This window comes from Staurois parvus, unplaced genomic scaffold (assembly GCF_062004578.1).
Source record: "Staurois parvus isolate SC_StPar_1 unplaced genomic scaffold, SC_StPar_1.0 ptg001751l, whole genome shotgun sequence".
NCBI classification, from domain to species: domain Eukaryota; kingdom Metazoa; phylum Chordata; class Amphibia; order Anura; family Ranidae; genus Staurois; species Staurois parvus.
Genome location: NW_028319547.1, coordinates 154,106 through 167,649, shown reverse-complemented (window position 1 = coordinate 167,649; position 13,544 = coordinate 154,106).

The following is a 13,544-nucleotide window of genomic DNA, read 5'->3' as shown; positions in this document are numbered from 1 at the left end:
TCCCTCATCATTCGGAGTAAACAATGCCCCATCTCTGATGTCAGTGAGATGAACTGTGCCCTATCCTTGGTGTCTTTGGTAGGAAATATGCCCCATCATTGGAATCATTGGGCTGCATTGTTGGTGTCATTGAGAAGAGCTGTGCCCCATCATTGGTACCATTGGTAGGAATTGTGCTCCATTGTTGGTGTCATTGGGAGGAATTGTGCCCCATCATTGGTGTCATTGGCAGGGGGCACTCTTTTCGTCTGGAGGAAAAGAAATGATGTTGGAGATCCGGATTTTCATTAACCGCTTGTCAAACCGCGGTTTGCAAAAACTTTTCTTTTTTTTTTTTTCAAACTGAATCCATCTGCCCATCTCTATAGAGATACGTTTGTCCTCATATTCTGCTGTATCTGTAAAATACAACCCAGGGAGCATGGAGAAGAATTGTGTTGTATTACATGCTATGAGGAAAAAGCAAATAAAATACACAAAGAGCCCCAAAAAGAGGAAAAACTCACTTTGTTTCAATCAGAACCTCGGGTAACGCAAGAACCGATTATCTCCATCCGTGACCATATTAGACACAGAAGGTCCGTGCCTATAGGGAGCCGAGGCAAAGAGACGGATCTCTCCCTGTAGTTATTGGCCACACGTGTTTGTTTACCCCCTCATCAGTATTCATATAGTCGTTCCATATCAGGTTACGTATATATTGTTTCAATATTCCCCGTGAGGTCATCACAGAGGACAAGGGGGCGCTCTGGAGGAAAAGAAATGTCATCTCCAAACATAGACTCCCTCAAGAGTTGGTTGTGGCCAGCTCAGTGGATTAAGAAGAATTGTGCCCCATCATTGGGAGGAATTGTGCCCCATCATTGGGAGGAATTGTGCCCCATCATTGGGAGGAATTGTGACCCATCATTGGGAGGAATTGTGCCCCATCATTGGGAGGAATTGTGACCCATCATTGGGAGGAATTTTGCCCCATCATTGGGAGGAATTGTGACCCATCATTGGGAGGAATTGTGACCCATCATTGGGAGGAATTGTGACCCATCATTGGGAGGAATTGTGCCCCATCACTGGGAGGAATTGTGACCCATCATTGGGAGGAATTGTGCCCCATCATTGGGAGGAATTGTGCCCCATCATTGGGAGGAATTGTGACCCATCATTGGGAGGAATTGTGCCCCATCATTGGGAGGAATTGTGACCCATCATTGGGAGGAATTGTGACCCATCATTGGGAGGAATTGTGACCCATCATTGGGAGGAATTTTGCCCCATCATTGGGAGGAATTGTGACCCATCATTGGGAGGAATTGTGACCCATCACTGGGAGGAATTGTGACCCATCATTGGGAAGAATTGTGACCCATCATTGGGAGGAATTGTGACCCATCATTGGGAGGAATTGTGCCCCATCATTGGGAGGAATTGTGCCCCATCATTGGGAGGAATTGTGACCCATCATTTGGAGGAATTGTGACCCATCATTGGGAGGAATTGTGACCCATCATTGGGAGGAATTTTGCCCCATCATTGGGAGGAATTGTGACCCATCATTGGGAGGAATTGTGACCCATCATTGGGAGGAATTGTGACCCATCATTGGGAAGAATTGTGACCCATCATTGGGAGGAATTGTGACCCATCATTGGGAGGAATTGTGCCCCATCATTGGGAGGAATTGTGCCCCATCATTGGGAGGAATTGTGACCCATCATTTGGAGGAATTGTGACCCATCATTGGGAGGAATTGTGCCCCATCATTGGGAGGAATTTTGCCCCATCATTGGGAGGAATTGTGACCCATCATTGGGAGGAATTGTGACCCATCATTGGGAGGAAGTGTGACCCATCATTGGGAAGAATTGTGACCCATCATTGGGAGGAATTGTGACCCATCATTGGGAGGAATTGTGCCCCATCATTGGGAGGAATTGTGCCCCATCATTGGGAGGAATTGTGACCCATCATTGGGAGGAATTGTGACCCATCATTGGAAGGAATTGTGCCCCATCATTGGGAGGAATTGTGACCCATCATTGGGAGGAATTGTGCCCCATCATTGGGAGGAATTGTGACCCATCATTGGGAGGAATTGTTACCTATCATTGGGAGGAATTGTTACCCATGATTGGGAGGAATTGTTACCCATCATTGGGAGGAATTGTGACCCATCATTGGGAGGAATTGTGACCCATCATTGGGAGGAATTGTGACCCATCATTGGGAGGAATTGTTACCCATCATTGGGAGGAATTGTGACCCATCATTGGGAGGAATTGTGACCCATCATTGGTGTCATTGGCAGGGGGCACTCTTTTTGTCTGGAGGAAAAGAAATGTAATCTCCAAACACGGAAAGGTTTCTTCACAGTAAGAGGTGTGAGAATGTGGAATAGACTCCCTCCAGAGTTGGGTGTGGCCAGCTCAGTGGATTGCTGTAGGAAAGTCCTGGATTCTTTCTTGGATACACAGAATATAACTGGATATAACATTTATAGGGAAAGGTGATCCAGGGAATATCCGATTGCCTCTCGGGGGATCAGGAAGGAATTTTTCCCCTGCAGGAGCAGATTGGATCGTGCTTTGCTGGGTTTTTTGCTTTCCTCTGGATCAACTGTGGGTGTAGGATAACTTTTTTTTTTTAATGATTGAACTAGAGCAGGGGTCCCCAAACTTTCTAAAAAAAAGGGCCAATTTACCGTCCTTCAGACTTTAGGGGGGCCGGACTGTGGCCATCAGGAGTAGAAAATGTCCCTCATCATTCGGAGTAAACAATGCCCCATCTTTGATGTCAGTGAGATGAACTGTGCCCTATCCTTGGTGTCTTTGGTAGGAAATATGCCCCATCATTGGAATCATTGGGCTGCATTGTTGGTGTCATTGAGAGGAGCTGTGCCCCATCATTGGTACCATTGGTAGGAATTGTGCTCCATTGTTGGTGTCATTGGGAGGAATTGTGCCCCATCACTGGTGTCATTGGCAGGGGGCACTCTTTTCGTCTGGAGGAAAAGAAATGTAATCTCCAAACACGGAAAGGTTTCTTCACAGTAAGAGCTGTGAGAATGTGGAATAGACTCCCTCCAGAGTTGGGTTTGGCCAGCTCAGTGGATTGCTGTAGGAAAGTCCTGGATTCTTTCTTGGATACACAGAATATAACTGGATATAACATTTATAGGGAACGTTGATCCAGGGAATATCCGATTGCCCCTCGGGGGATCAGGAAGGAATTGTTTCCCCTGCAGGAGCAGATTGGATCGTGCTTTGCTGGGTTTTTTGCCTTCCTCTGGATCACCTGTGGGTGTAGGATTATAACTTTTTTTTTCTATGGTTGAACTGGATGGACTTTTGTTTTTTTTTCAGCCAGACTAACTATGTAACTATTGTAAGTCACGTTAGGACCAGCAACACAAGAACATGAAATGCGTAAAGTCCAAAGAGGGGAATGTTACCTTGGACTGGGTGCCTAGAGGCCCCAGTGATGGAAATCCACATGCTAGTGGTCATCTCAGAATCACAGGGGTTCGAAAAGGACATGCGCGGATCATTTCGTTCCGAATCGAAATATAGACAAAATGTTCATCATTCGGAGGTTCGATGTCTAAGAATTTTCTGAATTAGAATAGTAATGAATTTAAATGAATCCAAAATAATGAAATTAAATTTGAATCAAATTCAAATTGAATTGAATTTAAAAAACAAAATCAAATTTGAAAAAAAAAAATCGAAATGTAAGCATATTGCTGTCTTTTTTTTGATTTCCTTCAAAGACTGTAGAATATAGCCGTCTTTCATCATTCAAATTTCAAAAAGAATAGAATAAAACAGAATAGAATAAAATATAAAAGAACAGAATAGAAAATAATAGAATATAAAAAATAGAATAGAATGGACTGAATATAGCCGAATAATTCGAATTTTGAAAAGAATAGAATAGAATAAAACAGAATAGAGTAGAATAGTAAAGAATAGAGTAAAATAGTACAGAGTAGAATAGAATGGAAAATGAAAGAATAGAATAGAATAGAAAATAAAGGAATAGAATAGAATAGAAAAAAATAGAATAGAAAATAATAAAACAGAAATAAATAGAATAGAATAAAATATAATACAGCTGTCTTAAAAAATACAAATTTAGAAAAGAATGGAATAAAACAGATTAGAATAGAACAGAAAATAATAGAATAGCAGTTTTTAAAAATTCAAAGTTCGAAAAGAATAGAATAGAACATAAAAGAATAGACTAGAAAATAAAGGAATAGAATAGAAAAGATTAGAATAGAACAGAACAGAATAGACGATAAAAGAATAGAATAGAATGAAAAGAATAGAATAGAAAAAAATATATAATATTAAAATAAAAAGAATATAAACGTCTTTCGAAATTCGAATAGGATCAGCAATTCCTCAGAATGAATTTTGATCGACTGGATATTTTCAATTCAAATTTGATTCTAATTCTATTCAAATGCTCCAAATCCACTTGAAAATTTTGAATCCGTTTGAAAAGAAATAAACAAAAGGAAACTAAATAAAACTAATTTAGTTACGAATGCAGCGAATCGAAATTAGTAACTTAAAGAATAGATCCGAATTGTAACAAATTTCTTCGTTCTGCACATGTCAAGTTTGAAGTTTGTGAAAACCTTGAACCTTGTTAGCCTGTAGCACCCCCCACCCCACCCCCCAGTGATGGGTCGCCTTTACTGAATCAACCCCATAGTAGTCTTTGCTAGGGGCCCTCATATTGCCATGGTTGCAGACGTGGTCTGGTGGGGGTCGTACCAATGTCCAGGCACAAAAGTTATTGGAATTGAGGTGCATGGTCTCACAGGGAGACCTATATTACCACCACTAGGTCAGCTGACCCACCTTTACCAGACCGACACCCATTTCCAAACCAAGCTTGGCTCTGTCTTCCCCCCCCCCCCCAGGTATATTCTTGTCCCTGTGTCTATAGGAATGAAATGGGGTCTCAATCTCTGCTGAGGTCCTAACTCTCTCACATGGGCCCAGACCAGACCTCCTCTCCTCTTCCAGATCAGACCTCCTCCTCAGACCTTCTCTCCTGTACCATATCAGACTTCCTCCTGAAACCTTCGCTCCTCTTCTGGATCAGACCTCCTCCTCAGACCTTCTCTGCTCTACCAGATCAGACTTCCTTCTCAGATCTTCTCTCCTCTTCCAGATCAGAACTCCTTTTCAAGCCTTCTCTCCTCTTTCAGATCAGACCTCCTCCTCAGACTTCCTCTCCTCTTCCAGATCAGACTTCCTCCTCAAACCTTCGCTCCTCTTCCAGATCTGACATCCTCCTCAGACTTTGTCTCCTCTTCCAGATCAGACCTCCCCCTCAGATCTTCATCCTCTTCCAGATCAGACTTCCTCCTCAAACCTTTGCTCCTCTTCCAGATCAGACCTCCTCCTCAGACTTCCTCTTCTCTTCCAGATCAGACCTTCTCTCCTCTTCCAGATCAGACCTCCTTTCCTCTTCCAGATCAGACCTCCTCCTCAGACCTTCTCTCCTCTTGCAGATCAGACTTCCTCCTCAGACCTTCACTCCTCTTCCAGATCAGACCTCCTCCTCAGACCTTCACTCCTCTTCCAGATCAGACCTCCTCCTCATACTTCTCCTCTTCCAGATCAGACCTTCTCTCCTCTTCCAGATCAGACCTCCCCCTCAGACCTTTTCTCCTCTTCCAGATCAGACCTCCTCCTCAGACCTTCTCTCCTCTTCCAGATTAGACTTCCTCTCCTCTCTCAAAGCTGCTCACAGCTACTCTGTACTCTCTCCGTTTTGAACCTATGAGCACTGGCTCCATCCCGGCTACACACCCATGCCTGCCCACCTGGTGAGATCCCTGACCCTCCCTACAAGCAGGTGCATGGACAACACACAAAATCTGGACTGAGATCTAACAAGCGTAAAGCATAAAGGTAGAGCTGAGACTCTTCAGAGTAATACCAGGAGCTCTGGCTCCTTTCCCATCAGCCTTCAGTAAACATACACATCCTTCCTTGCAAGGGGCCCCACATATTACTGTGGTTACAAGTCTGGTCTGTCAGGGGTCGCACCTAAAGCCCAGGCCCAAAGGTCATGGAATATTAGACGCGTGCTCTCACAGGGAGACCCATGTCATCACCACCAGATTGGCCATCTTGCCTTTATCCAGACACCATCCACTTCCTTGCCAAGCCAATCTCTGTTTTTGATGGCCAGTTAAAGGCTTAACCACCCCCCCCCCCCCCCCGTGTCTACTGTCAGGAAGCCTGCATAGGCCTTAGTAACCGCTAGTTCCAGCTATGCTAACTGATGGCATTCCACCCAAAACATAAATCTGCATAACAGGAGCCTCCCATATATTACAAAGTATCTGCTGATGCCCTGTTTGTTTCACATTGGCCTAGATCAGACCTCCACTCATCTCCCAGATCAGACCTTCTCTCTTCTCCCAGATCAGACCTCCTCTCTTCTCCCAGATCAGACCTCCTCTCTTCTCCAAGATCAGACCTCCTCTCTTCTCCAAGATCAGACCTCCTCTCTTCTCCAAGATCAGGCCTCCTCTCTTCTCCCAGATCAGAGCTCCTTTCTTCTCAGAGATCAGAGTTCCGCTATACTCCCAGATCAGACATTCTCTCTTTCTCCCAGATCAGACCTCCTTTCTGCTCCCAGGTAAGAGTTCTTCTCTACCTCCAGATCAAACATCCTCTCCTCTCCCATATCAGAGATCCTCTCTTCTCCCAGATCAGAGCTCCTCTATATTCCCAGATCAAACCTCCTTTCTGCTCCCAGGTAAGATTCTTCTTTACTTCCAGATCAATCCTCCTACTTTCTCCCAGATCAGAGCTCCTCTATATTCCCAGATAAAACCTCCTCTCTTCTCCCAGATCAGACCTCCTTTCTTCTCCCAGATCAGACCTCCTCTCTTCTCCCAGATCAGACCTCCTCTCTTCTTCAAGATCAGAGTTCCTCTCTACTCCCAAATCAGACCTCTTATCTTCTCCCAGATCAGAGCTCCTCTCTTCTTCCAGGTCAGACCTCCTCTCTTCTCCCAAGTCAGACCTCCTCTCCTCTCACATACAAGACCTCCATCCTTTAGATCTCTTTCCTCCCAGATCAGACCTCCTCTCTTCTCTCAGATCAGACCTCTTATCTTCTCTCAGATAAGACCTCCTCTCTTCTTTCAGATCAGACCTCTTATCTTCTCTCAGATAAGACCTCCATTCCTTTGCCACATTAGACCTCCTCTCTCCTCCCAGATCAGACCTCCTCTCTTCTCCCAGATCAGACCTCCTCTCTTCTTCAAGATCAGAGTTCCTCTCTACTCCCAAATCAGACCTCTTATCTTATTCCAGAAAAGAGCTCCTCTCTTCTCCCAGATCAGACCTCCTCTCTTCTCTCAGATAAGACCTCCATTCCTTTGCCACATTAGACCTCCTCTCTCCTCCCAGATCAGACTTTCTCTCCTCTCTTCAAGGCTGCTCATGACTACTCCTTACTCTCTCCCCCCTGAACCTATTAGCACTGACTCCACCACAGCTACACACCCATGTTTTCCTGCCTGGTGGGGGCCCTGACTCTCACTACAAGTCAATGTATTATTATTATTATACAGGATTTATGGCGCCAACAGTTTGCTCAGCGCTGTACAATATAAAGGGAGACAATACAGCAACAATACAGTTCAATACAAGAGGGATAGGAGGGCCCAGGGGCGGACTGACAACTCATGGGGCCCCCGGGCAATAGGGGATCATTGGGCCCCTGTGTCCTTGCCCAAACTCAAAAAAGCCTATGAAAAAGGTACCAGGGGCATCTCATGGGGCCCCCTACTGACCCCGAGCCCTCGGGCAGTGCCCCTGTTTCCAAATGGTCAGTCCGCCCCTGGGAGGGCCCTGATCATGGGAGCTTACAATCTAGGACAACACACAAAAAAGCTAGCGACAGCTCCAACAAATGTAAGGGGGCAGAGCTGAGATTCTTCACAATAATACTTCTGCCCACAAAAATGGGAGTCTCTATGGTTAAATGGCCATAAGATTTGGGGTGAGGGGGGCAACCTGGCTGCATAATAAGACAAAAATAGTTTTTTTTTTGCCAAATATACACTTTAAATTTGGACATACAGGATGTGCTTGAAAAAAAAAACAAAAAAGCAAAACAAAAGTAATAAAATACATCAATTTTACAGTCAGGTCAATAAATATTGGGACATGGACACAATTCTAACATTTTTGGCTCTATACACCACAATGGATTTGAAATGAAACGAACAAGATGTGCTTTAACTGCAGACTGTCAGCTTTAATTTGAGGGTATTTACATCCAAATCAGGTGAACGGTGTAGGAATTACAACAGTTTGCATATGTGCCTCCCACTTGTTAAGGGACCAAAAGTAATGGGACAATTGGCTTCTCAGCTGTTCCATGGCCAGGTGTGTGTTATTCCCTCATCATCCCAATTACAATGAGCAGATAAAAGTTCAGAGTTCATTTCAAGTGTGCTATTTGCATTTGGAATCTGTTGCTGTCAACTCTCAAGATGAGATCCAAAGAGCTGTCACTATCAGAGAAGCAAGCCATCATTAGGCTGAAAAAACAAAACAAACCCATCAGAGAGATAGCAAAAACATTAGGCGTGGCCAAAACAACTGTTTGGAACATTCTTAAAAAGAAGGAACGCACCGGTGAGCTCAGCAACACCAAAAGACCCGGAAGACCACGGAAAACAACTGTGGTGGATGAGCGAAGAATTCTTTCCCTGGTGAAGAAAACACCCTTCACAACAGTTGGCCAGATCAAGAACACTCTCCATGAGGTAGGTGTATATGTGTCAAAGTCAACAATCAAGAGAAGACTTCACCAGAGTGAATACAGAGGGTTCACCACAAGATGGAAACCATTGGTGAGCCTCAAAAACAGGAAGGCCAGATTAGAGTTTGCCAATTGACATCTAAAAAAGCCTTCACAGTTCTGGAACAACATCCTATGGACAGATGAGACCGACATCAACTTGTACCAGAGTGATGGGAAGAGAAGAGTATGGAGAAGGAAAGGAACTGCTCATGAACCTAAGTATACCACCTCATCAGTGATCATGGTGGTGGTAGTGTCATGGCGTGGGCATGTATGGCTGCCAATGGAACTGCTTCTCTTGTATTTATTGATGATGTGACTGCTGACAGAAGCAGCCGGATGAATTGTGAAGTGTTTCGGGAATATTATCGGCTTATATTCAGCCAAATGCTTCACAACTCATTGGACGCTTCACGGTGCAGATGGACAATGACCCAAAGCAGACTGCAAAAGCAACCAAAGAGTTTTTTAAGGGAAAGAAGTGGAATGTTCTGCAATGGCCAAGTCAATCACCTGACCTGAATCCGATTGAGCATTTCACTGGCTGAAGACAAAACTGAAGGGAAAATGCCCCAAGAACAAGCAGGAACTGAAGACAGTTGCAGTAGAGGCCTGCCAGAGCATCACCAGGGATGACACCCAGCGTCTGGTGATGTCTATGCGTTCCACACTTCAGGCTGTAATGACTGCAAAGGATTTGCAACCAAGTATTAAAAAGTGAAAGTTTGATTTATGATTATTATTCTGTCCGATTACTTTTGGTCTCTTAACAAGTGGGAGGCACGTATGCAAACTGTTGTAATTCCTACACCGTTTACCTGATTTGGATGTAAATACCCTCAAATTAAAGCTGACAGTCTGCAGTTAAAGCACATCTTGTTCGTTTCATTTCAAATCCATTGTGGTGGTGTATAGAGCCATGTTAGAATTGTGTTGATGTCCCAATATTTATGGACCTGACTGTATATTCTTAAAGTGTGCTTTTTGACATCGTATAAAGTTGGCGGTTGTCTTTGGCTCGGAATGTCCTCTCCTTTGGACATTTCTCCTGAACACAGAATAATGGAGCTGGGAATTCAGACGCGGGGCCTGTATATATTTCTCCATCTCTCCTTTTTGCTCGGACAATGGAGGGGCCTCACGAGCCATTAGCCTCTACAAAAGGACTGTCTGTACAGAACATCACCCGGGCAATTACATTGATAATCCTGTTTGCTGCTTAACTGGCTCTTCTCAACTGGTTTAGTGGAGAGTAAAAGTGGAGCTGGTTTGTCTTTATTTGTTTTCATAGACCAATGAGCCACCATCCAGTGAGCACTGACAGAGGAGGAAATCAGGTCCTTCTCTGGGATGAACATGGAGGGGTTCCAGGGAAACCATACTTCTGACATATGTCACCATAAAGTGAAACTTATAGAGAAAATGCATTAAAAAAGATCTCAGGTCACAGCAATCACTTTCATTTTATAACACCAGGATTGTAATAATAATACAAACAATAATTATATCTGACAATCCAATAGAAGATCACCTGAAAAATCTCCTTTCATGCTGTGAGTGTTGCCTGCCTGTTGGCCATCTCTTTCCACCACTTCCTGGATTCCCAGCATGCTTTGCAGCTTCTCCTCCATTTCTAAGGACTATATATCCCATGGAACCTTGCGGATTCCTATACTGACTCCACCTCCTGAAACTCCTCCCATCAGAAGACGGGCTCTGTGAAATCTGTGACACTGCGGTATCTTCTATCAGGGCATAGTGACTCCGTGCCCCAAGAATTCCAGGAAAGAAATGGGTGGGGTCTTCACAAAGGAAGTTGAGAAACTTCAAGATGGTTCAGAGTCATAGGAGGAGGCTGGAAATCCCTGGAGGACAATGTGGAGATGAATATAGGATTTCACATTTTTACCATAGATATGATTGAAGGTAAATGCAAACTTTTCAAGGTGGCTGCACTGGGACTCCCAATCAGGTTGTAAGCAGTATGCAGATAGTGAATTTGCAGAACATTCACACCCAGACCCCCCTCTCCACTAATAGTATATGTCAGGCCAAAATAAAAATTGAAACAATGAAAGGAAGACTCTGAAAACCCATCAGATCTCAATGGGGACAAATCTCCTGCTGGATCTCTATACCGACATGGATGGGGGATGGGTGAGGAACGTAAGGACGCCCCATCATTTGATGGAAATGAGAATGATCGACCTACAGAGGACTGAATTCAAAGACACCCCGAAAATCAAAGTGAAGGAATGATGCAGCAGGAGAGTCCATTTTGCTGAAATGTCATTGCAGCAACTCAGAATGGTCCTCAGTAGTCTGTGTGGCCCCCACGTGCTTGTATGCATGCCTGACAACATCGGGGGAGGCTCCTAATGAGACCACGGATGGTGTCCTGGGGGATTTCCTCCCAGATCTGGACCAGGGCATCACTGAGCTCCTGGACAGTCTGAGGTGCAACCTGGTGGCATCGGATGGACCAAAACATGACATCTCAGAGGGGTTCTATTGGATTTAGGTCAGGCGAGTGTGGGGGCCATTCAATGGTATCAATTCCTTCATCCTCAAGGAACTGCTTGCATACTCTCTCCACATGAGCCCTGGCATTATCATGCACCAGGAGGAACCCAGGGCCCACTGCACCAGGAGGAACCCAGGACCCACTGCACCAGGAGGAACCCTGGACCCACTGCACCAGGAGGAACCCAGGACCCTCTGCACCAGCGTAGGGTCTGACAATGGGTCCAAGGATTTCATCTCGATACCTAAAGGCAGTCAGGGTGCCATTGTCTAGCCTGTAGAGGTCTGTGTGTCCCCCCATGGATATCCCCCCCCAGACCATCACTGACCCACCACCACAACGGTCATGCTGAACCATGTTACAGGCAGCAGAACGTTCTCCACAGCTTCTCCAGACCCTTTCACGTCTGTCACATGTGCTCAGGGTGAACCTGCTCTCATCTGTGAAAAGCACAGGGCGCCAGTGGTGGACCTGCCAATTCTGGGGTTCAATGGCCAATGCCAATCCAGCTCTATGGTGCCAGGCAGAGAGCACAGGGCCCACTAGAGGATGTCGGGCCCTCAGGCCACACACCATGAAGTCTGTTTCTGATTGTTTGGTCAGAGACATTCACACCAGTGGCCTGCTGGAGGTCATTTTGTAGGGCTCTGGCAGGGCTCATCCTGTTCCTCCTTGCACAAAGGAGCAGATACTGGTCCTGCTGATGGGTTAAGGACCTTCTATGGCCCTGTCCAGCTCTCCTAGAGGAACTGCCTGTCTCCTGGAATCTCCTCCATGCTCTTGTCTCCTGGAATCTCCTCCATGCTCTTGAGACTGTGCTGGGAGACACAGCAAACCTTCTGGCAATGGCACGTATTGATGTGCCATCCTGGAGGAGTTGGACCACCTGTGCAGCCTCTGTAGGGTCCAGTTATGGCCTCATGCTACCAGTAGTGACACTGACCCTAGCCAAATGCAAAACTAGTGAAAAACAGTGAAAAAAAAGATGAGTAGGGAAAAAAAATTCAGTGGCCTCCACCAGTAAAACCATTCCTGTTTTGGGGGTCGTCTCATTGTTGCCCATCTAGTGCACCTGTTGTTTATTTCATTAACCCCAAAGCAGCTGAAACCAATTAACAACCCCCTCTGTTACTTACCTGATCAGATCAATATCCCAGGAGTTTCATTGACTTGATGCTAAACTCTGATTAGAAAGAATTCCTTTAATTTTTTTTTGAGCCGTGTATATTCAGAACAGCTCCACCCCCATAAAGACTTTGGAAGTACAAGGGAATATCTGTTGGTCTTCCAGAAATTCACCCCTAAACCTTGTTGTGGGCTGACAATACAAAGCATTTTTTTGAACTGAGTGGTGTCAGCCCTGCCCAGTTTTCTTTTGCTAAACAACTCAATCCCCACCCCTATCGTACTCCCGCACAACTTTGAGACCAATCAGTCTGTAGTCCCAAGATAAGAACTAGGAGGACTTATTAGACCCTTATGATAACACGGGAAGTGTGGAGAGGACAGCTCTGAATTTCTGACATGATCGGCGAATATTCTTTATACTTTCTATTAAACAGATAAAACAAACTGCTTTCCATAGTATATTTATTATATTTAATAGGACACAATGTATCATAAACAATAATAGAAGTTCAGTGTTAAGGTTTTACAAACTCTATTTCCCTATGGATCAGGTAAAGCCTAACTCCAGGAATTAACAAAAATTGGCCCTTGTAGTCAGCCCCTGATTGGCATGTATAGGGGTTCAAAATTAGGGAAAAAAACATAACCCCTAACCCTAGCCCAAACGCTAAACCTATTCCCAAATCCATCTCTAGCTCTAACCCCTAATGCCTCCTAACCCCAACCCCTAGCCCTCATTGTCACCCTATGCCCTAAACCTAACTCTAGCTCTAACCCTAGCCCTCACCCTAACCCTAGACCTAACTCCTAACCCATCCTAGCCCTAACTTGTAACTCTAGCCCTCACCCTTACTGTATTCCCAAAGCCTAACTCCATCCCTAACCCTGGCCTTCTCCCTTACTGTATTCCCAAAGCCTAACTCCAGCCATAACCCCTAATCCATTCTAACCCTCACCGCCTACCCTAGCCCTCACCCTAACTCCAGCCCTAACCCCTAATCCATCCTAACCCTAACCCTTGCCCTGACCCTAACCCTGTTCC